We start from the raw sequence: 24,448 nt of genomic DNA on the forward strand, positions 1-24,448 counted from the left end.
CCCCTGTCTTTCCAAGCTTATAACTCATCGAAAAATGTAATTCAAGACCTAATTTTTTTTTCAATTAAAGGAGCAAGGACCAAGATTTCATTAAAAAAAACAAAAAAAAACAAATAACGTGGTTAAAAAAAAAGGTTTTAAACTTCAAACTTTACAGGTAAAATTCTAAAAAAACACTACGTTTTTTTTTGCTTTTAAATTTGAATATATTATTTATTGACCTTTTCTCTTCAATTTGTGAGTAAATTAATTATTTACTTTTCGGTGAGTAAATTAATTATTTACTTTTTAATAGACACTTGAAAATTGGGAGGGGGGTGAATTTAAAAAAAAAAAACGTTTGTCTAAAATATTATATTCGGTTTATTGGAAAGAACATAAAATTTCACATTGACCCTGAAAATATCGTAAAAATAGAATCAATAGAAAAATTTTGATAGATTTTTAAAGTTTAAAAATTGAAAAATATTGAGTTCGGAAAATTCATTACTGTTTTAAATATATATATATATATATATATATATATATATATATATATATATATATATATATATATATATATATATTTCTATTACTTTTAAAACAACTTTAATAGTTTATTTTGGAAGTATAATCCATAAAGAAAATAAACAACCCACTTTTAACAGAGAAATTACGAGATTTTTATATTTTATTCGCAGTTTCGTGGTGTCAAAAATTCCTACAAAAATTCTGATACACCTACACCAATGCCTACCCATAGAAATTGACACAGAAAATAGTAAAAACATGAAATGATGACGTTGCTCTTATTGTGTAAAACGCTGATGTTTTACACAAAGCTGTGAAGGTGCCTAGTGAACACGGACGATTTTTAGCGGTGATTTGACCAGAGTATTACGGTAGTCATCTTTTACGGTGACCCCCCCCCCCCTCTTTACATTAATATAAATTTAATTCAGGACGATATTGCCACTGCGCTCCGCTCAGGAGATAAATATTGAAATAAATAAAATTAAAATAAATAAATTTTTTTAATTCAGAAAGGGTTGGTACACTTTGTAAAGTGGTTCTTGTTATTTATTTATTTATTTATTTATTAATCTTGAAGTTTTCTGCGGAGTTGTTTTTTGGTCGCCATCTTGAATACTCAGGTCGACTGAGGTTACTTGGAAACATAGTTTACATTTTAATTCGCAAATATTATCGTGTTAGTATTGTTATTATTTACCTATTTCAAATTTGATAATTAATACAAAAGATGTTTGTATACAAGTAAGTATATTATCTAATAAGTGAATTTATTTTCCCATTCCTTATTTTATGTAAACGTCATGAGACGTAGCCAATATCGCTCGGTAAATATCCAGATACACTACTACAGACCACTCTAATTAGTTTTTTTTTTTATAGGTAATTGAGGTCGCTGACAACGAATCTGATAGTCAAACTTGGGGCAAATTTACCGTTTGCATGGTATTTACCCCTGAACCCACGAACTACTTTCCACCATTTTGCAGCTTCCGTTTTGGCACCGCCAAAAATGGCCGAAAAATGAAGTTGTTGTTGTTTTTTAAAACGAAATTACATTTATTTAAAAACCATGATTTCTGAGTAACTTCTTTTTTCCAGAAAGATAAAACCCTGAATTTTATCATATAGAAAGCTGAATAATGTAAAACTTTTTCTACTATTTTTAATTAAATTTTAAATGTTAAAATTTTCCCAAAAGTTAACAATTGACATTTTTTGTCTTGCACAAAAAGCATATATAAATATTTAAAAAAAAAAGGTTTTTGAAAGAATTAAGTTGTTTATTTTTAGTCTAACTAAGATTTAGGGTGATTTTCTATGAATATATGCAAAAACATTATAATATAAGTAGCTGGATTTCAAATAATTCCACTTATTCATATAGGCAACCAGTTACTTCGCGTCCATCTAGAGTCCAGATCGACAATATTTACGTTTGTGTTGAATAAAAAGCAAACTATGGAAGACCAAACAGGCCAAAAAAAACTTATTTTTCAGTGACGAAAATTTCAATGTATTATTAACGCTGAGGCTGGCCAGTACCAGATGGGTGACCATTTTGATGAGTTTGGTTTTTAATGTGTATGTGTGTGGGGGGCTCAGGCTCCCCAAAATGGGGGGGGGGTTAAAACAGAATAAAAACTAAACTACATAAGCAACCCTGAGGCTGGCCAGTACCAGGTCGGTGACCATTTTGATGAGTTTGGTTTTTAATGTGTATGTGTGGGGGTTAGGCTCCCAAAAATGGGGTGGGGGGTAAAGCAGAATAAAAATTAAAATTGAAATGAAATGCAATGAAAAGAGAAACGTCTCGTTTCTATGTGAGTGTTGACCAACATAAATTGTACTGATTCACGCTTGCACCGGTTTTGGCAGTCATGAAGATCCAACAAAATTATTTCAGCGCGTATGGTCCATCGTAGTCGAAAAGCGGCAAACGTTATCAAATGAGATCGAAAAACACAAAGGGCACAATATTTATCGATTTTTTTTTTGTATCGATTCTTCAAAGAATTCCCTGTTTAATAATGGTCATGCATTATTCGGCTCGCTAAAAAAAAATTATTAATTTATTTATTAAAGATTTTAAAATGGCTTTTTTCGTATAAATATTAAAAAATTTTTTTTTTTTTTTGCTTAGCTTAAATTAATTATTTTACTTAACATATTCACCGAATTTCACATTCCAAAAGTCAAAAGCGGAATAATTAAACACAATCAAAGTTCTGATATTCAGACGTCAAAATAAGGTATGTAAACAAGTGTTTTTTTTGGGGGGGGGTTTAATCTATAATCCTGTCCCTTACAACAACGGAATATGTTTTGTTTAGTTTCAGATGATTATTTTAAGCATATTTGTTCCCACTTCAAAACAAGGGGGGGGGGGTTGTAAGCAAAAACAAAAATATATATATAAATATCGTTTATGAAAAATAAGTACACTGTTATAAAGTTCATTCTTCTCTTAATAATCGCTGAAAATTTCGTATTGATTGGATAATTACCTGATTTTTGATAGATTTTTAAAAAGACGGTCCGTCAAAAAGTACTTACCTGCCCCCCCAGTTTTGGCGGTGCCTACGTTTATGCTACGCGCATGCACGCTGTAGCATAAATGACGGCTTCACCAAGCAAACTAGGTTGGGGGGGGGGGATTTTTCTTTTTTTTTCCAGGACATATAATTTTCTAATTTTCAAAAATACATTATAGCACTTTTTGGGTGGAAAATTTAAAATTAGCTGAAAAAGAAATAAAACAAGAAAAGGAAAGCACCCCAAGTTGGAGTAGGGGGGGTAATTTATCTATTTTTTTGGTTTTTTTTTTTACCTGGAACATAGAATTTTCAAAAGGTAACGCACCGACATTTACCAATTATTTTTTATTTTTTTTTTTTACATAGACGTCACCACTTATCAAGGCCGATAGGCCACTCAAGGATAAGGGTTAAAGAGTGTAGAGTAGTCAAAAGGACAATATAGTAATCGATAGTAATGGAAGTTCGGTAAATTTGTTAACTTAAGTGGAACGGCTCATCAGAAACTTGTTCACATTGGACTTGAAGACAACCATATTATAGAAAGCTGGAAAGCAGGAAAACGGAAGACAATTCCACAGGCGTGCAGTTCTAAGAAAGAAGCTTTGATCATGGAATCTATGTTTAGGTTTAGGTACAGATAAAGAGTGGGGAAAATTATTGATAATGTTTTCAGCTAGTCTAGTGTTTCTTGTGAAAGTTTGGCGAGGAACACCATTTAACATTTTCCAAAGATTTTGCTGTGTACATTGGGCGCGTGAGCGGGGGGGGGGGGTGATGTTGGGGCGCGCGCCCCAGCATCACATCCGCCCCCCCCCCCCGCTCGCGCCCCCAATGTACACAGTAAAATCTTCGGAAAATGTTAAATGGTGTTCTAATTGGTAAATGTCGGTGCGTTACTTACGGAAAAACGTTTAACTAAACTGCAAAAGCACCTATTAAGCCACATAAGTTCTATAATTGAATCCCCTTCCCGCAAAAACGAATGAAAAACATAAAGATGTTTGGTGCTTATGTTTTTGTAAACCACATTAAAAACTACGCGAGACAAAAAAAAAAAAAGTCCCCCAATTTGTTGTACTTTTCTTTAACTGTAAGTCATTAAAAAATGTCAGTCCGTAATTTTTTGATTGGTACGCCATGTGAGAAGGCAGTTTGCTAGGTGAAGCAAGCCGTCGTTCATGCTGCAGTGCACGCGCGTAGCGTAAACGGAAGCTGCAAAATGGTGGAAAGTTATTCGTGGGTTCGGGGGTTAATACCATGCAAACGGTAAATTTGCCCCAAGTTTGACTATAAGATTCGTTGTCAGCGACCTCAATTACCTATAAAAAAACAAATTAGAGTGGTCGGTGTTCTGTAGTAGCGTATCTGGATATTTACCCCAATGGTACCCAATTTCTTTATTATTTACATCTAGGAAAAAAAAAAAAACTTTTCTTCAGAAAAATTTTGTATTACTAATATCATTATAAACCGAAAATTATCATATAAGCATTCATTATTTTTATCGAGTCGTTTATCGTACTAGGAAATAAAAAATATACATATAAAATATGTGACGAGATTAAATAGATGTAATAACTATCCTTTTCTGTAATACCGATTCTACTTTTAAAATGGTTGCATGTAAACAGCTTGGACAAATTTTGGTGTTAAAAATAAATAATATCCCTATACACTAGGTACGGGCAAAATGAATGCCGATGCTCAAAGTGTATAAACATTTTGACCCCTTCTTTTACTTAAAAATTCACGAAAAATCAGAAAATAAACCAATTTTAATAAAATTGTCAGTATTTATCGAATAATGATCGCGGAATATAATGAGCTAATTATTTTTATTTAAATCTCCAGAATGTGCTGCTGCCATTGCGCACAGAAATCAATTGTTCCATTGCTCCCAACGTAATAGATGTACTGAAACTAAAGCTGCTTTCAGGACTGCCAGCAATCACTGTAAAAAAGTTATAAAGAACGCAAGAGAGTTAAATGCTCAGTCTGTTAAGTCCAAAGTAGCTGAGCAGTGGCTTGGTTCCCACCAGTTTTTGCAAATAGCGAACAGAATGCTGAACAGAAACGTGTGCTCTACCTCAACTATCATCAATGGACCTGAGGTAATCTCGTCAGCATCAGACAAAGCCAAACTCTTTACCAAGAACTTTGCAGCTAACTCTACCCTTTGCAACCAAGGCCACCAACCTCCAATAGTTCCTCCTGTATCAGAAAACACGCTATGTGATATACAAATATCTGTACATGATGGTATTCCAATTATAGTACTCAAAAGACTTCAACCAGAACTAGCGCCCATCCTTACAAAACTGTTTAAACGTTGCCTTAAGGAGAATTGCTTCCCATCACCCTGTAAGATCTCTTCAGTATGTCCTGTATTTAAGAATTCAGGTGATCGTTCATCTCCCTCTCAGTACAGGCCAATAAGTCTCCTGTATGTCATGAGTAAGTTGATGGAATCTGTGTTAAATAGAGAAGTAATCAACCATCTCAGCAAAAATAACCTTCTTAGTGACATGCAATATGGTTTCCGTTCTGCTAGATCTACAGCAGATGTGTACAGTTATATCTCATAGGATTAGCAAATCTCTCGACGGAGGCTTCCTTTCTAGAGCAATTGCTCTTGACATATGAAAGGCCTTTGATAGAGTATGGCATAAAAGTTTACTTCACAAGATCTCCAGCTATGGTATAGCTGGAAATGTCTTCTCAATTATTAAATCATTTCTCTCTGATAGGTTCATACAAGTAGTGGTTGATGGGCAGAAATCAGAAGCTCTCAGTATTAATGCTGGAGTTCTTCAGGGGTCCATCCTGAGCCCAACTCTCTTCCTGATATGCATTAATGATCTTCCAAATCACATCCTTACATCATTCGTAGACATTTATGTTGATGACACTACTATCTATGGTAGCACATCTAAGACCGTAAACGACCAAGTTCTCTTTGATTCTCTCTCCTCGAATCTTGAGCATGTGGTACAATGGAGAAAGGAGTGGCTGGTTACTTTTAATGCATCTAAAACAAAGCTTCTCTCTTTACATCATCAACGCTCTGATCCCCATCTGGCATCAATTGAAATGAATGGCTCTCATCTTGGGGAGACCTCATGTTTTGACAAGCTTCTGGGTTTGACTTTGACTTGTGATCTTAAGTGGAACACATACATTAAATCCATTGCCAAGGCCGCTGGAAAAATGGTGGGATCCTTCTATCGATCCAGTAGATATCTCACTGCTGTTGCAATTCTCTATCTAGTAATACACACGGACGAAAAAAACGCTTTGGATAATTACAGATTTCAAGGTAGTTCTACTAAAATAGCCATATTTTTCAAACCAAAGCACTTCAAGTCTTCAAATTACTACTGTTTTGTTCGAAAATGAATATACTTTCAAATGAATTAATAAATATGGATGTACATTATATATTTTAAGAGTTTTAAGCAAATAAAGTGATAAAAATGTGAACGTCATAAAATGGCGTTTTCGGTAAGGTTTTATAATGACCCTCCCTGTTTTCTAAAGGCCCGTACCATGATTGTATGAAGAATTTCGTTATGAAATTTGGAAACCAATCAGAAGAGGTGTTAATCTTAATACTGTCAAGTGTCCGAAATATTTTTGACCATTTCTTTTTTTGCTGTGTTAAAAATAAGACTTTAATATGACGAGTATCGAACATTTTGAAAAAAAATTTAATCGGACACCTACTAGTAAATAAATCATTCTTTTTACTATCTTTATCAATTAGAAGTATTATTTTATGTTGAGTAGGACCGCGGTAATTGATAATAATTTAAAAGGACCTACCCGAAAAAAATGTTTATTTTTCGAGTTTGGTCAAATTAAGTTAGTATTAGCAGCAGCAGCAGCACTGCAGCAGTTGTAGTATTAGTCATAGCACAGTGTAAACAACTTGCGTTCTTTAATTTTTATTCACGAATGAATTAAGAAAAGCATGAAAATATGAATATAAATGTTCTGATATGTTTAATTAGAGAATGTTATCAGAATAACATTAGTTTAGAATTATTCGGTTTTCAGAATGTATAATAACAACAATCCCAACCAATTCGGCATTATGAATCCATTATAATTTTCTCACATTTCTGGTCAAATTTAAAAACATGATTAAAAAACAAAGTAAACTTTTGTAGATATATAACTTGCATGCACTTTTATTCGTTGCATTAGTTTTGAACAGCAAATTAAAACAATGTTTTACTGCGAACAGCCACAAATGTTTTTTTTCAAAATCAAAAGATGTATGAAAATCTCGTTTGTATTACTATACACATAGATTTGAAAAAGTTGTCAAAAAACAAATATATAACAAATAAATGTTATCAAAGGCAAGATAAGTTACTTTTCTACCTAACTGGATATGTTTTTAGTGTTTTTATTTAATGTAACATGTTTATTCAGCTCGAAAAACATAGTTTACCGATGTATTCAAAAATTTAAAATGGCGGCCGACTCTCTCTTTGAGGTGGGGCGGTAAGTTTGGGAAAATGGGTTATAAATAAAAAAAAACAGACAAAATACCGTTACAAACTCGCTCAATATATGTTACCGTAACATAGGCAGATATATATTCGGCGGGTTTTTAACAGTATTTTATCTATTTTTTTATTTTTAACTCCTTTTCCCAAACTTACTGTGTGAAAGAGATAGTCAGCTGCCATTTTTAACTTTCCAATACATCGGTAAGCACTATGTTTTTCGAGCTAAATAAACATGTTACATTAAATAAAAACATGCTTTGCAAAACATTTATTTGTTATAATTTTATTTTTTTATTTTTTATTTTTTGGGACAACTTTTTCGACCTCTGTGGCAAGTAATACAAACGCACAAATAGTGTTGACTGTTGAGCATTTCCTGAGAACAAGACAAATGTCAGTTAGTTGACACTTAAATATTTGAAGTCTTGGTAATGACTTAAAAATAAATAGTAAAACAAAATACTGTTAGCAACCCACCTACTAAAGTTATGTGTGGCAAGTCTCCTCCTAAAACACTCTTTAACCCTAACAATAACACTAAGTTCGAGTGGCACCCCTCCCCAACAAAATACCTCTGTAAGCCACACACAAGCGTCTAAAACAAACAAAAAATAGATCCTTCCTTAAAGAAAAATGCACCTAAAAAATAAATTAGTTAACTGCCCTAAAATGCTGGAAATGGTGAATTATTTTACATTACATTTTTGTGAAACTAACCCCCCCTCTAATATTGTTTTTGTTTCTGTCAAGTCTTCAGTATGTTCCCACATAATTTTCCTTAGCCCTACAATTAATTCAAAGTCCGAATGGCAACCCTCCCCCATATTCTCATTGCATAGAAACCCTCTTAAAACCACACATAATTGTCTTAAAAAAAAATAAAACAAAAAGCATACAGGTTTATCTTTCATTAACGTTTTTCATGGCATTTCATACATAATTGCCTAAAAAGGTAGAAACACATTTTGGAGGGGTGGTCCGAAGGGGTTGGGTGGGGTTAAACAAAATTATCTACAATAATACCAAAGAAATATTGCAATATATTCATTTTTAAATGGTCCTTATGTTTAGATTTAAGTTTTTTGTACGTAAAGCACATTACAATTCAACTTTGAGTTCTCCAACTTCTTTTCTATTTATGGATGCATGGCATTTTTAAAGAATTGCAGCATATTTATGCACATTTACTGCAGATTATTTGGAAATCATGAACTTTTGGATATTTTTAGTTTCATATTCTGATTCCTTGTACAAAAATACACTTATACGGTAAATTTCATTGCTTAGTCTTGTGTTTTAACAAAGATATGACATTTTTACTGAAAAAGTAGTGTAAAAAATGTGACAAAACGCATATGGTCTTAAAGAGGGGAAAATATCCAAACGTGTGAGGCACAAAAATAGTCATAACTCCCTTAATTTTAATCAGATTTTTAAAATTTAAAAAGATTCTTTCTTAGCTCATCAAGCTCTTTCTATGTATACCAATATTGAAATACTTTAAGCTATTTCAATTTTTTCATGTGTATTGCTACTCTATCTATATAAAAGCTAGGTACATCCAAGAATTGAATACTGTTGCCACATCTGGGCAGGAGCTGCTAGAAAGGACTTATCCTGCCTTGATAGAGTTCAAAATAGACTTCGTAGCCTCGTAAGGGATGTCCTTTTCTCTTCCCTGTAACCTCTTTCTCACAGAAGAAATGTTGCGAGTTTGTCTCTGATCTATCGTTATTTTCATGGAAAGTGTTCGACTGAGTTTCAATCGATGGTCCCTCTCACCAAACTTTCACAAGAAACACCCGTCTAGCAGAAATCACTATAAATAATTCCCCCCACTCTTTATCTGTACCTAAACCTAAACGTAGATTCCATGAGCAAAGCTTCTTTATTAGAACTACACACCTATGGAATTGTCTTTCATTTTCCTGCTTTCCAGCTGACTACAATATGGTTGTCTTCAAGTCTAATGTAAACAAGCTTTTGATGAGCCATTCCATATAAGTTAACAAATTCACCGAATTTCCATTACTAACTATTACTATATTGTCCAATTTCTACTGTACACTCTTTAACCCTTATCCTCGAGTGGCCTCAAGGCCTTGATAAGTGGTGATGCCCATGTAAAAAAAAATCTTAGTGGAAATGTATTATTTTGTTTAAACAAAAAATACCTTTACTAAAGTTGTGGCTTTCAGTAATAAATAAAAAAATGCAAGAATTTATTTTTGTTTTTTATATAAATAAAGCATCATAATTTGTAACAATAAAAAATAAAATTTTTCAGGAACATTACGAAAAAAGCCTCTAAAGTCCGTATTAATGAATTCGATATAACTCGAAGAAAAATGAATTTCTCGAACTACCGATATTACCATTTAATTAAGCATTGTTTATTTAATATTTTCACAAAAAAATTATAATAGCAAAAATATTTCTACTTTTTTATTTAATTACAGATTTTGCATGATTTTAATATGCAAGATTTTAATAATTTCCTTGCTCGCAAGAATGTGAAACTTTCAGTGTAACATAATTTTTATATAATTTCGAACAATAATTAAAAAAAAAAAAATTCAAAACAGGAACATAAAAAATAATTAAATTAAAAACTGATGAAAATTGATACAAACGTTCAGAATAGGAATGTACGGATGCACATCTGGGGAAAAAAGAAATCTGACACCCTTACCTCCTTTTACTATCATGACTTCATTTTGAAACAGCATTTCGATTGGCTGAAATTTTGGGTTTCCGTATAATCATGTTTACAAACCTTTATTTGTTGCATTTTGGGTGAACGGTAGAATTACTTGCTTTTTGAGGGCTAATTAATTTTTTTTGCACAAACAAGGTGTTTTTTTTTATATTTAATTTTAATATCTTAGGACTTTACTAATTATCTTCGAAATAGACCCAGAAAACTAATCTTATGATAAATTGGCTTTCAAAACTAGGTGCCCCGATATTTAATCGTCCATTTTTGCCCATACCTACTATACACACACATAGTATTGTGGCGATGGGGACAATTTAAAACATAGTAAAAAGAGAGTAAAACACAACAACAAAAAAATCAACACACATAACCCCGTCCTCTCTCTCTCTCTAAATCTTAACATGCTTTATTGTTAAAACAAATTATTCTTTCATCTTTCATTTAAGAGCCAGACCTCTTCAGTGGAAGACAAACTTTAAGTCACCTGATGAAACATTAGCATGTCCAGTATCACAACCATGTAAATTTGTCTACATCAGTAAAAATATATCTTGCTCTTTTTTTTATTGAGTACTCTTAATAACCTTGTTAAATTCACAAGTTTTCTCTTGAATACATTTAACTTGGTGTCTTGGGGTATCTATATATACAGTGATGATCATATTTATTGGCACGGTAAAATAAAAGTTAAATTTTGTCTAATAAATTCTAAAAAAGGGATTAAATTAAAGAAAATAACAAAGTATATTATGTATTTTTAACTGGCCTTTCCGATGCAGCAATCGGATTTTAGAAAAAATAAATAACAAAGAAACAACAAACATAATTGCAAAAAACACTTGTTCAAAATTATTGGCACGATTTATTTAATAATCAATTGTATAGCCTTTGGCCTTGATTACCTTCCTCAGTCGCTTTTCATAGTTTACAACCAAGTTGTTGCACTCTTCAGTAGTAATTTTAGCCCACTCTTCCTGAAAATAATCCTCTAATTGAATAAGATTCTTAGGCTTCCTTTGCATTACCCTCAATTTTAATGTTCTCCATAAATTTTCAATTGGATTAAGGTCTGGGCTTTGTGATGGCCACTCCAAAACATTAATATGATTGTCCTCAAGCCATTTCTTAGTCAGTTTAGCCGAATGCTTTGGGTCATTATCTTGCATGAACCACCAACGACGACCAAGTGAGAGCTCTTTAGCAGAGTCTTTCAGGTTTTCATCTAATATTTTAACATAATCTTCCTTTTTTATGCTACCTGTGACCTTAACAAGTCGCCCTGGTCCAGAGGCAGCAAAGGATCCCCAAAACATCAAACTGCCTCCACCGTGCTTCACTGTGGGTATGGTGTTCTTAGGCAGGAAAGCTTCGCCAGATTTTCTGTAAATATAAGACACTTTATTATGGCCAAATAACTCTATTTTCGTTTCGTCAGTCCATAGAACACGTTTCCAGAATGCAACATCTTTATCAATATGACGTTTTGCAAAGGCTAGCCTTGCTTTCAGGTGCATAGGCTTCAATAAGGGAGTCTTTCTCGGACGACATGCTTTTAAACCAGCTCTCTTCAAAACTCTACCAACTGTATGTCGAGATACATTCACTCCAGAGGTGCTCTGTTCATCAACAATCTCCCCAACAGAGATCCTTGGGTTTTGTTTTACTTGTCGAACAATTTTCCGTTCATCTCTTGGGGAAAGAATCCTTTTTCTCCCTCTACCCTCTAAACTCATAACATGGCCTTGCGATTTGAACTTGTTTATTATGGCTCTAACAGTGGATTTGGGAAGGTTTAGCTTCTTTGAAATCTTATCATAGCCCTCCCCATTGGTATGGCATGCTACAACAAGCTTCCTGACGTCTTCGCTGTGTTCCTTAGTTTTAACCATGGCGATTGAAAATTATAATTTAGTCACTTATAATAGTTTAAATAAATCGCTATCTAAAAATTATCTGAAAAAAATTATTCACTGAATTAGCGTTAAACAAGCATAATATGGCTATAAAAAAGTTCAGAAAGCACGTAAACCGGAAATTGATTGATATTATACTGATACTAAAAGAAAAACAAAGCCGTGCCAATAATTTTGAACAAGGGTTTTTTGCAATTATGTTTGTTGTTCCTTTGTTATTTATTTTTTTCTAAAATCCGATTGCTGCATCGGAAAGGCCAGTTAAAAATACATAATATACTTTGTTATTTTCTTTAATTTAATCCCTTTTTTAGAATTTATTAGACAAAATTTAACTTTTATTTTACCGTGCCAATAAATATGATCATCACTGTATATATATATATATATATATATATATATATATATATATATATATATATATATAGATACGTGCGCCACAGTTTTATTCATTATTAAATGAACTTGCATAATAAAAGTAGCTTTCATTAAATATATTAGAGGAAATATTTTTTTAGATATTCTACCCCCCATTTAAATCTGTAATAGTATTTTTTTTTTTTCATCTTCTCTGTTTTTACTTTTAGTTTCTTCCATTTTTGGTTTCTTAAGGATGGGAGTTTTTTTTTTCTCATAAGTTGTATGATGTTTTCTACTTCAGCTGCTTTATTCTTTTTTAGTTCTATTGTTTTATTGGTTTTGGGTTTCCATGTTTACTGTTTGATTTTTGCAGACCTTCATTGTCTTGTTTATGTTCATGGGGTTCCATTACAAGGTGTTTCTTGGTCTGTTCCATCAGTTATCTCTCGTTCTCTATCTGACAGACAACCTCTCTTGAATAAATTTTTTTTGGTCTGCTATCCTTTGCTCTATAGTAGTCACTGGTCTGCTTTTCTTGGTCTGCTATCCTTTGCTCTATAGTAGTCACTGGACATGTCCCACAACTCTTTCATTTGCTTTTGATGTACTCGAACTTGTGATGATTTCTGAAATAGCATCCTATTACTAGTCTATTCTCTTTTGTTGCCCATTCCTTTCTCTGGGTTTTTGGTCTCTGTTGGTTAGTTTGGTTTTCCTGTGTTTGATTTGTATTATTTTGGTGCCTGAAATTAGAGGGGGTAATTCCCTGTTCTGTCTGTGCTATTCTTGTTTCTAAAATTAGAAAAGGATCCAACATTCACAGGATTACAACTGGGTCTCCCATGCTGGTTACTGATAGAGCACCTGCCAATCATGACACTCAGATTTTTCTTCTCGGTCTCACACTGTGTATTATTCATTAATGACATTTTCATATTGTAGTGTGTGTAGCAACACCAAGCCCAGAATTGTTTTACCTGTGGTTCTGTCACAGCGATAGTGGTTAGATCCTATCAAGATGTGAGGCAAGGTGCACTATTACACATATATAACGAACATGAACAGACATTAATGCACAAAAAATAGAATAAAATAATAAAATAAAAATTAGTGTATAACTTAGAATGGGTACACATGAGCTCACTTTTTAAGTTTTATAGAAGTTATGTTTTCCTCCAAATAGATTAAATGATTTTGCATGAAAGATCATTTGTACTGTTTTCATTTCATTTCCTTCTAGGTGGCTGGTCCAGGGTCCTTGTGCTGACTATTAGCACTTTTAGTATATTTATATAGAGTCAAGTGCCTATTTGGACGGGGCTACTCTACTTCTGTCTAAAGAGAAAATTTGACAATAGATTCCTTTCCCATATTTATACTTGAGCTTTTAATGTGGAGTTGTGACATGCCCCTTCTGAGGTTAGCTTTTTTATAAATTAACTTAAAAAAATTTTTTATCTCAGATTGTGTGGAAGACCATGAAAGTGCTACGTGCCAGTCCATATTTTATTGACTTCCTCTATCAAAAAAAGAACATTTAAATGGAGGTGTTAATTATCTGTCTTTCTTCAATTTAAACATGGCCTATAGGCTTTTGTGTTGTATAAAATAGATATCAGATGAATAGCTAGTTTTATCTTAGCAATGACGCTGCAAGAGATGGTAGGTCAGAAAAGTTTCAACATATATTTTTAACATGAAAAGATAATCAATTCAACATATATATTCCTTTTTTCTTTTTTGCTTTATTTTAATGAACAGAATCAAAGAACGAATGAGTAGTATATACAAATTTCAAAAGATGATAATATATATTTAAGGTCATGAGTCTTATCTTTTTCCTTTTTTTCTTTCTATCTCTTTTTATTTTTGTATATGTCTCGCATACCAAACTCTCAACAAGAAAAGGAGAAAAAAATGGGTCTATAACAAAGATAACTTACAGAGTGGAGTCCCTTTCATCATTATTTTTCTTTTATGTCTCTTTATAATATATATAAAGGGAGGTTACTCTGGTTGATTTGCTATTTGTTTATTTTGCTCGTTTTTCTTCTTTTATCAAGCACTAGTGAAATCTCTGAGTTTTCATATTTAATAGTTCTCTTAAAGTGATCTGATGTCTTTATAATTAACAAATGGAAAGAATGAAAGATAAACTAACCTTTAGTTTCATGCTGGTCAACAACAAATGTGTTTTTCCTTTTTTATACTTCTCGTGGCTTTGTTTTCTTTTTACCAGCGGAGTCGCATAGATGGTTATCTTTCTCAAGACCTTGACTGCAACTGATTAGCGTTTCAAATTCTTAACGGTTAACTTTTTTCCGAAAGAAACGCTGGACATGCTTTTTCTGAATTTTAAATATATCAGCATTTTTCTTTTCTTTTTTTTAAATGTTTTTCTCCTCGTTATTGCCGTCATTGCCATGGTAACAGCTTACTTGTTTCGTGTTTTGGAATTTTAACCATTAAATTTATTTATTTTTATTAATACGATATTGATATATCTCAATATCATGACAGGAGTCAACAGAACACTTTGTTACTTATAGTTTCCATCCGTTGAGCCACCCCTCCATAAAAATAAATAAGTAAATAAATAAATGCTTTTTGAACAGTAAATATAATAATTTTGAAAATAAATAATTACCACTGACACTGACAGAATTCTTCTTTGCTTTTAACTCTTGCAAGAATAGTAAACGTAGCTTAATTTGGGGCCATTTTTTCTTTCCATCTTTCTGAAGAGAAAATATTCTTATATTCATCATATGTGATCTGGATAATATACATTCAAAGGTGCCACAAACTTTCAATCCATGATATTTGTATTATTATTTTATTCTATGTTTTCCTTTATATTATCATTATTATTAATAATTAACAAACAAGCGACCCAAGGGACAGCATTTTTCGATCTTTATCAGAAATCTTGAAGGGTGGAGACTTAGAGTAAGATGATTGAGAATAACAGAGCTGTAGAAAATACATCTATGATACATTTTCTCGCTCCATTAATGTACGTGTACAAATAATGTGACAATGTGGTGTGCATGTCCTACATCACTCACTCCTCCTACAATGCATAATTTCATGATGACTGAAAAGGTGAGAGCGAGCACCAGTTTTATATTAGAATTTCCTGCTCTCATGTGGATTATCTAACAAGATTTACAGGTCAACGTTGCTTTTAAACCAGTCCAGGCATTTCTAGACCATTGCAGAGAAAAGAAATAGTAAATGGAGGTGAAAAGTGATGACAATAATTTGAATAGTAAGCAACCAAGTATGTATATTTTGTTTGACTTTTCCACTGGATAAATTTCAGAATTAAAAACATGAAAGTTGTTCAATGAGAATTGCAAAATAAAGAAAAAAACAAAACAAAGGAAAACAGTATTTAGCATGTTTTGGGAAATTTTGATTAGTCTAGACATGTCATCTTCTTCAAACTGGCTTCAGCAGAAATAGTACCAGAATAAGTAGTGGGTGGAGCTTGATGATCCTCACATGGAGGGATCATTTTCCATTAAATTTATATACAATTCTAAACTCTAAAAGTATAAAATATTTGTTCAATTTTTATTTTTATGACAAAGTTTATCTGATTTTGTTTGTTTAATCTACTTGCCTTTAATTTCATGTAAATTTTACGTTTTCTTTCTTCATAAAATTATTATTTGCAAGATCCAGCATGTTAGAATTGTAAAGATATTGTAAAAATTTAAATATTTTTAGTGTGTACTTTTAAATTATAGATCTGTAATAAGAAAATATTCATTTTAGCCCTATTTTCGATAAAATTCTAAAATATTATTGCATTTTTACATGAAAAATATTCAACTTAATGCCCATTTTGCAATTTGTAGAGCTGTGATAGAAATAAAATATTTATTTTAGCACCATTTTCAATAAACGATAACTAATTTTACATGAAAAATAAAAAATAATAAAAGCTGTATTAATTTGTATTTGATTAATTGCTTTACAATTCTTCTAAAATAATTGTTTTTATTTTTTTACAGCCATTTTTATTAAATCATCACTGCAAAAATGTAGGCTGCCATTTTATGCATTAATTAGCATAATGTGTAAGATTGGACTATCATTTATATTTTATTTCATGGAAATTCTTTTGCCCTTTTTTAAATTACGTCTTTGTAAGTTTTTTAAAACTATTTTTATTCTCTTTCTAAATTTAATTATAATCTGTATATAATTGTAGTGGAGCCAGAAAGAGTGAAAGTAGGAACATGACGACTTGGTGAGAATAAGAACATTTATATCAAGCAAGGGTTAGTGGTACAGAAAAGGTTAGTAAGTAGGGAGTCGTCTCTGTAAGACATCCGGACAGCTCTCTTTGAGCAGTCTAGACATGCTGGTTATATGCCTAATGGACAAGTCCATCTTAGCTATTATAAGGGTGTGTATGTCCCCACAACAATATTTTGGTTGCAGAAATTCCCCTCTGAACAAAAGTATCATAGGATTGCAGCAACAAATGCCAAATACAAATTCGAGACATCTAGCCATTATCTTAGGCAATTACCGACCTCATTACATAAGCCTCCATTTGTTATATTAGAATGTTACATTTCTTCCTAGGAGAGCTACGATCACCATATTTCACCATTTCCCTACTATATTTTGGTTTGACCGCTATTAACTCTTTATTATATGCCTACACTTTGCATACTCTATGCATTCTATATTACATAAATAATAACGTTTACCTATTCTGAATCCAGCTATTCAGATTCTCTCACCGACCTTACATTTTAGATTACGAAGTTATCATATTAAACGAACAATAAGATACTTTACAGATATGGAGTCTTCTTACTCTTTTTACATGGATCTGATCAGAACCACACCATTTCCTACTCATGTCAATACCAAAATATTATTTTTCTCACTTTAAAATACTTTCACTGTACTATTGCAGCAAAAGAATAAGGTCTCCAGTGTCAAATCAGCTACTTTATTTTCTTAAATTATATACTTTGCCCTCTTACTGCCATTCTTTTTTGCCTATTTCTGGCAATCTTTCTTGCTGCCATTAAACAACCATAATATACTTTTCTATTTTGGGTAATTTCTTCAGACAAAATACACCAAGTGTTATTTATTTACTTTTTTTCTTGTTCTATATATCATCTTACAAATAATTACATTAGCAGAATTTGATGAAAACACCTTTTTAAATAAACTAAACGAACATAATTTATTTTTCTTTTTTGGAAGGAGGAATAATCCTTCTTACAAAATCAGACAATTTTAAACCCATGACTTTTTATTTGACAGTTTAAAGGCTTTTGAGGAGTCACAAAATAACTTTAACAAATGATTAAAATTGCTTTGTTTACAAAAAATAAACGAAATAGGTACAGCCTTTAAACTGTTGAATAAAAATTCACAGCTTTAAAATTCTTGGCAAATTCTCATTTAATTAAAACATTTAAAGTTTTGGGAGCTTTTCATTCCTTGGGCTTCGGGCTTTGGGCCACGATCACATAATTCTTGCTTATTACTTATTTGTTGTGTTATTTGACCACTAACATTGTGTTATTTATTTCTTTCATTTTCAGTGAATTTTATGGAAAAAATAAAAGAATTAATAATTTTATTTCATTTTAGTAAAGATAACGAATTAGTAATTTGTTTTTACTAAAATTATAACAGGATCTTTACACGTGCATACATTAACATTTTGTTGTTTTTTTTTGGGGGGGGGTAATTTTACATTACATTCACCTCCACATTTTTTTGTTACAATGACCACTTTTATGTTTCGTATATCCTGATTATGAAAATCTCATTCGAAATTTGAACAGACAACTGCTTCTAGAGATATAAACCCATATATTCTGCACTGTAATTCAATACCTGCCAGATTTTACTCGTGCGCACAATACAAAAATCCACTTTTCTCCCATTGACACTGTCATTAACCATATCATTTGCAGGTGGGTATGCTGCCTACGATTTTCATGGTTAAATTTGGGGGATTTATTTATCTACCACGCCAAACTAAAAAGGAGGTGCTCTGCTCTGATGTACCTTCTTTACATGGAGATGTTGGGTGTGTCTATTCCAAGGGGAGGTTGGTGGTGTCTATTCTGAGACAGTTCATATACAGTGAGAATCGCTAAATTCTAAAACATCTATTTATACTTTCTATTCTTATTCTAATGGATCATTTTTCCTAATTATTGCCTACAAATTTACACATTCCCTTATTTGCTTTTGTTCAGATTCAAACAGTACCTGCAGGTTATCAACAACCATAGTTTACTTTTTTTGTGAGGGAGGGGAGTGCTTTCACTGAGCAATGCTGGTTAATGGGTCGATCTGGTTAAAAAATAATATTGTTTCTTATGTAAGATAAGCGATTTATTTAATAGTATAAATCGAATTAATACAAAAGATTAAAAGAAAATATTTAAAATTGTAATTTAAAAAATAAACAGTTTCCAAAATACTGTAAAAACGAAGACGGCAATAGATGTTGCATAGGTGTAACAACAAAACAATTGTGCCATCATACATTCAATTCAATCTCGAATCCCTTTCTTTTCATATAGAAACCTAATTGGATTGATTCAATTATTTCCTGAGTTAGTATTATTCTTACAGTCATATGATTATGTCAAGAAATATCTTGTATGAAGATTGAACGTCTGTCATAGTTTTATTTTTGAAACTTGCAAACAAGCTATCTACTTGAAACTTACCAAGTGTCGTACATTAAAACCAGGAACATTTTGTTTTTAAGTAATTTTAACCTTAAAATAATCCACTTTAGAAAATCCATTTTTAATTTGTAGATCTGTGATAATAAAAATATTAATTCACTTTAATATTTATTTTAACAAACACAGTATTATTTTCTATTAGAAATATCCTCACTAACAATTTCTTTTTTAAATTATATACATTCTACTTATTCAAACCAGCATAACGAGGTCAATATATAACACAAGTTGTTCTTACTTGCTATACGAAATAAATTTATCAACAATCAATGGAAAAGGAGATACACATTAATAATATTTTAACAAATAGAGTGATGTATTTTTTATAAAAATAATACAGTCACGAAACAATGGTCTAGGAATAACAATATGCTACATTTTAACATTTTATATCTTAACATATTTTCAGATAAACATGTTGTTCATATAGTTAATTTTTATTCTATTAAATATTGTGAATGTAAAATTTCTGTAGCATAAACTATCTAACATAACATTGCTTACTATGCATATCAATATAAAATAAGTCTAAAATCAAAAGTAATGTTTTTAACATAAAACTATCAAAAATGATACAACATTCTGTTTCTCTCTATCTTTTTGTTTCTTTTCACTTTCAGATCCTCTACTCCGGTAAACAATGAATACAAGTATTGTATCTGTCTAAAATATTGTGATATGACATTGTTTACAATTTATCTAAATAAATAATAACAGTTTGTATTAATGTTCAAAGTTCATTTTATTATTGCGAATGGCATACTATGATTTTCTGAGCATAATAGAAAACCCTTGATTGTTGATAAACATTTTATTTTGGTTTATTAAAAATAGAGGCAAATTATAAAATACTGTTTTTTGTTGATATAATTTCTTTTTTATTTACAGATTTAAACTCTGATAGCAAGTGACAATTCCTAAATTCAACAAAAAATCCAGAAAAGAGCATATGTTTTAAATTTGGTCATATTTATCAATGAATCATTATTAAAAAATAGTGGATTGCTTTTTTCATGAATTTTAATCTAAAAATAGCATGGAAACAAAAGAGGAAACTTATGCATGTAATATTTGTGATGTAAATTTTCACACAACAATAAACTACAACACTACATACAGACACATACAATAAAGTAATCATATATTTGTGAAATATACAGAACTGAATTTTCACAAAATAATAGACTAAAAGACACAGGAGAATACACACAGGAGAGAAACTATATACATGTGACGTTTGTGGGTCAGCATTTTCAGTTAATTCTTCAATAAAAAAGCACATACTAATACACACTGGAGACAAACTATATTCTTGTCAAATTTGTGGATCTACATTTTTACAGATTTCTAATCTAAAAATACATACACGAACACACACAGGTGAGAAACATTTTTTTGTCAAGTTTGTTGGTTAACATTTTCAATGAATTCTTCTCTAAAACTACATATGACAAATCATACAGGTGAAAAACCATACTCTTGTAAAATCTGTGGCTGTGCATTTTCACATGATCATTATCTAAAAAAGCATTTGCGAACACACACAGGAGAGAAACCATATTCTTGTCAAGTTTGTGGTCATTCATTTTCACGTAACTATGATGTAAAACAGCACATGCGAATACACACAGGTGAGAGACCTTTTTCTTGTTTGGTTTGTGGAACTACTTTTTCGTTGAACTCATCTCTAAAAATCCATATGCGAACCCACACAGGCGAGAAACCATATTCTTGTCAAGTTTGTGGAGCTGCCTTTTCAATGAATTCTTCCCTTAAAACTCATATGCGAATACACACAGGTGAGAAACCTTATTCTTGTTTAGTTTGTGGAGCTGCTTTTACAATGAATTCTTCCCTAAAAGTTCACATGAGAACACACACAGGTGAGAAACCTTATTCTTGTGAGGTTTGCCAATCTGCATTTTCCCAGGATGTCAATCTCAAAAAGCATATGCGAACACATAGATGAGAGCAATCTTATTGTATGGCTTGTGGATCCACATTAAAAAAAAATAGCAATCTAAAATATAACATGAACTCAGAAAAGATAAACCATATCTTGTTAAGTTTCTTAATCGACATTTCCAGAGAACTATTGAGAAATCATATTCTAGAAATGTTTGGTTTCTTAATTCACGGAATTCTCTAAAAACTTGTATGCAATGACATACAGTAGTGATATTTGTTGATGACCAAATCATGATGATAAAGAAACACTAACAAATGCCTCAAAGCAGATTTTAACAACAAAATGGATAAAAATGTGGGGGATATGACAATCCAGCAACTCTTATTGTACAAAATAAGAGAAAGGAGTGCACAAAAAGGGCTGAAAACAAAATAAAGATGGCAACAACATAAAATCGTAGGAAAGTTCATGAAAGAACATAATCAAACTTACATAGATAAGTAGACTTCACTTCAATGGTTTAAGTATAGCAATTTTCCATTTTATTAAGAATGGTTGAGATTAGGGTATCCTTACAAATGTATTTAAAAAATAGCTGGTATACAAAATGTAACTAGTACAGGTTTTTTTCCTATCTTGTGGAATGTCCAGGTCAAATAATGTCTTGATGAAAGATCCTGTTGGAGGTTTGACATTGCACAGCCAAGCATAATATAGTATATAGATATTGCCATTTAAGTATCTGAAAAGTGATGTGAAGTTGAAGTCCAATCTAAACAAATTCAAAGTCCAACGGACAGGAAAGCGGTTCGATCAGTACACACAGACACGGTGATACGCCACCAATACGAACCAGCATACACAATTACCAACCGGCCGTTCTTTCCTCACTGCTTGCCTTCCAAAACGACCTGAATTTATAGTTGTCAAAGACCAACTGATTTGCATATATGCACAAAATTTTGCAAGAGTTTCCGAGATCATACCATTACAAAACGCCGTTGGCGCCATCTTGGAATTCTTTTCTTATCCTAGCTTCACAGCGATGACAAAGCACACATGCACACCTAGGTCGTTTGAATGATAAGCCCTCATTTTCACAGCTTTTGCCACACTCCCCCCTGATATCATTATCACAGAGGGGGCAGGGAGGCGGCGACTTCCTTCTTTGGGTGCTTCTACGGAGGGACAGACAGGGAGCCTCGTCTTCAGTTGAGCTCCCGTCCACGGTCTGGGGATCAGTGAACCGGAGGCTGCCAATTTCAGTGCTGTCGTCATCCGATGAAGCCGGCGTATACGAGAATAATGGTTCACTGGTCGTGGAACTCGTTTCACTTTCATCACCGAGCGGCGGCTGTGCCTGTGATGCCGATCGCAGGTCCCTGACGTGTCAGGGCACCCCATCAATCCGCACGGCTTGCGAGCTGATCACCTCGGTAACACGCCCGGTTCCATAACGCATGGTGTATCTGTCACGGGGGTTCTTAACCCAGACGACGTCTCCCACTTTGATACTATCTCGTGTCACCTCTGGCTCGGGTATAGGGCTGGCCTCTAACCTGACATGGTACCGGTGCAGCGCCTCAGCCGGCGTGGTAGAGGACGAGACATCGTCCTTAGGGGTGACGTACCAGTATAGCGCTTCAGGCACTGTATACCCCTTCCTAGCTGCAATGGTCTTGATAGCCCAGTGGTTCCACGATCCCATTCCCGCTAGGCACATGGGCGCACCGATATCGTAGTCGTACACCCCAGCCGTCTGTGAACTGCTTGAACTGCCCGCTAGCAAAAGCAGTGCCGTTGTCGGTCAGTATTTCGGAAGGAGGGCCATGCTCAAAAAAGACACTTTTCAGTTCCCGGACAACGGCGGCCGCGTCCTGTCGGCGAAGTGGCCGCCACAATGCAAACATAGATGGTCCACAGTCAATCATCGTCAAAAAATCCCCGCCATTGTGGTGGGTCACGTCCACAGCGAGTCTGTCCCAATTGTTCTTTACGCTCAGTTTTCCCTTCTTCCACCGGGCAGGTGCCGGATCGATTGACTTGCAGGTTTCACAACTCCTCACCACTGATTCTACCTCCTTCCTTGACACACAGGGGTTGATCAGTCTAGCGAAGTGGAGAGTTCGGTTTACACCAGGGTGCCCACTCTGGCAATGGACGTCAGCAACATGGTCTGGTTTGAATCGATGCCCCACCGCAGCGCAGTTCACGGGTGCCGGTTCTTCTATTTCTTTTGGCAGGTCCAGCCAACGGTGCGGCAGTCTGGTCAGCCGATCCGCACAATTCTGACAGGACTGTACTAGCGGCACATCCACGACCAGGTTGTATTCCTTGATGGTTTCGGTTAGGGTAGCAAGCCACCTCCGTAGGAGCATTTCGCCTGATGCCTTCGTCGCCAATCGTGCCTTTCCACTCAAGGCATCAGTCGTCCACCGATACACACATGTGGAGTCTGTAACGATGTGCAGGACTCTGGCCTGCCACTGTAGCCCCAGGTTGACCCCCTTCACTGTGGCATCAAGTTCAGCCAGGTTGATGTGCCTGCGTCATTTTCTGGCCAAAGCCAGCAGGCATCTTCCACGATAGATCCGTTGACCGCCAGAGCAACACCGAGGGCGAGCTAGCTGCCGTCCACCCAAACCATAAACTCGCTCCCGTCGACGCACCATTTCCCTCACACCGGAGCGTCCTCGGAGACTCTGGCCAAAGTCTCCTCTAGCATTTTCCGCAGGGCGGGGTCGCGCAGCTCATCATCCTACCCGGTTGATATGGTAGCCGCTCGTCGCTTTATGGTCATCACTGCCTCCCACACACGGGGAAGTGGCCCACCAGTTTCCCTCAGATGGAGAAGACGCGTGACGCTAGTTGGGACGTCACCACCTCTTCCCCCAGCAGAGTCCGTCTGCGCTGCCGCTCACGCGCAGGCCAAGCACCTTCGTCCCATCTCGCAGTCGCTCCGGCTCCTTGCACGTTAGCCCGAAGCTTTCGAAGTATTCTTTAACCTTCTGTGCAGGCATGAGGCTCTCATTCACGTAGATGTCATCGATATATGACGATGTTGCTTGCTGCATGGCTTCGTCCTGACGGCGGATCGTCTGCATGATTGCCATCATGATGTTTGGGGCCACGTTCAGGCCGAACCCTAGCCTCGTCAAGCAATAACGTGTCCCTTTAATCTTGACCGTCTGGTACGGCCACAGCAATTTTTCAACGCGTATTTGCAAG

General features: G+C 34.0%; 1 long non-coding RNA gene across 1 annotated transcript in view; it reads left to right on the plus strand.

Moving 5' to 3' along the window:
* Nucleotides 1–1,120: 1,120 nt before the first annotated feature.
* Nucleotides 1,121–24,448, plus strand: part of LOC145302613 (uncharacterized) — a 49,775-nt gene continuing 26,447 nt past the window's right edge. The window contains exons 1-2 of the long non-coding RNA XR_013873704.1: nucleotides 1,121–1,254; nucleotides 20,200–20,942. This is a non-coding gene — a long non-coding RNA (uncharacterized LOC145302613). The remainder of the gene's footprint in view (nucleotides 1,255–20,199; nucleotides 20,943–24,448) is intronic.

This window comes from Euprymna scolopes, chromosome 2, assembly GCF_053919585.1.
Source record: "Euprymna scolopes isolate OS-2025 chromosome 2, ASM5391958v1, whole genome shotgun sequence".
NCBI classification, from domain to species: Eukaryota; Metazoa; Mollusca; class Cephalopoda; order Sepiida; family Sepiolidae; genus Euprymna; species Euprymna scolopes.